The 1,090-nt window shown below is 54.9% G+C and overlaps 1 pseudogene; it reads right to left on the bottom strand.

Moving 5' to 3' along the window:
- Window positions 1-244: 244 nt before the first annotated feature.
- Window positions 245-796, bottom strand: LOC125512634 (pathogenesis-related protein PR-4-like; annotated as a pseudogene).
- Between the last annotated feature and the right edge of the window lie 294 nt (window positions 797-1,090).

The following is a 1,090-nucleotide window of genomic DNA, read 5'->3' as shown; positions in this document are numbered from 1 at the left end:
TAGCCAGATTACGTGGCTTGACGCTGAGATATAAAATCTGTCATTTCGACCATGGATTCCGAGTTACATAACGAGATATTCAGAATCGGAAGACAACATGCGCTGCATGCCTCGATCGAACATCGAAGCCGATATTGATTTCGGTTGCGTTTTATTCTTGCCGGTACTACTGATTTCCCATGCATATTTATTCGCCGCAACGATCGTAGGTATATGCAGCAGCATGCGGTGAACCCGTGCGTGATCAGTCCTGGCAGCCGACGAACTGGTAGTCGACGACGAGGTGGCCGTTGGCGACGCCGCCTCCGTCGGTGTCGATCTGCCGGAACACGGTGACGTCAAGGTCAAGCCCGCCGTTGTCGCACTGGTCCACCACCCTCGCCACCGTCCGCGCCCCCGTCGCCCTGTTCGTCACCTGATGACATGACAGTGTCCCGCCGATCAAACAACGCGCGATCCGTAGCAAGATACACATTTCCTTATACAGATCATCCATCGACGGAGACAGGGACGCGTATGATTACGTACCTGGAGGCAGCGGCCGCAGGACGGCTAGCCGTGCGCGCCGGCGGGGCCGCAGAACGCCGTCCAGCCGTACCTCTGCCGCCACGCCAGCGGCATGTCGGCGTCCCACGGTCGCGCAGAAGACGCTGGCGACTCGCAGGTCCCAGTTGATCTTCTCTGGGTTGTACAGGTTGTACGTCGCCGCCACGCCGCTCGCCTGCTGCGCTGCCGCGCCGTTGGCGGACAGGCAGACCACGACCAATGCCACGAGAACCAGCACCGACACCGACATTCTTGCGCCGGCGGCGACCACCATTGCCATGCCTCTTTCTAGCTAGTTATTAGCGCCTAATTGGCCAATCAGCTGCTGCTAATGAGTAGTAGTGTATTGCTCAGTTGTGACTGGCCATATTTATAGACCCTGATTCTGACACCAGCTTCAAGCAAGACGATTGTAATCATCGCCTTCCCTTAATCAGAATTTTTAATCACAGTAACCACCTGGAGCATATGTATCAAGTTAGTAGTTTATTCAATGAGGCATAAGAGGTTACACAAACTATGCTTTAGTCACTTAAACTCTTGC

The sequence above is a fragment of the Triticum urartu genome, chromosome 6A, assembly GCF_056163025.1.
Source record: "Triticum urartu cultivar PI428250 chromosome 6A, HENAU_Tu73, whole genome shotgun sequence".
NCBI lineage: Eukaryota > Viridiplantae > Streptophyta > Magnoliopsida > Poales > Poaceae > Triticum > Triticum urartu.
The sequence above is the reverse complement of the archived record's forward strand: the minus strand, read 5'-3'. Positions and strand labels throughout refer to the sequence as shown.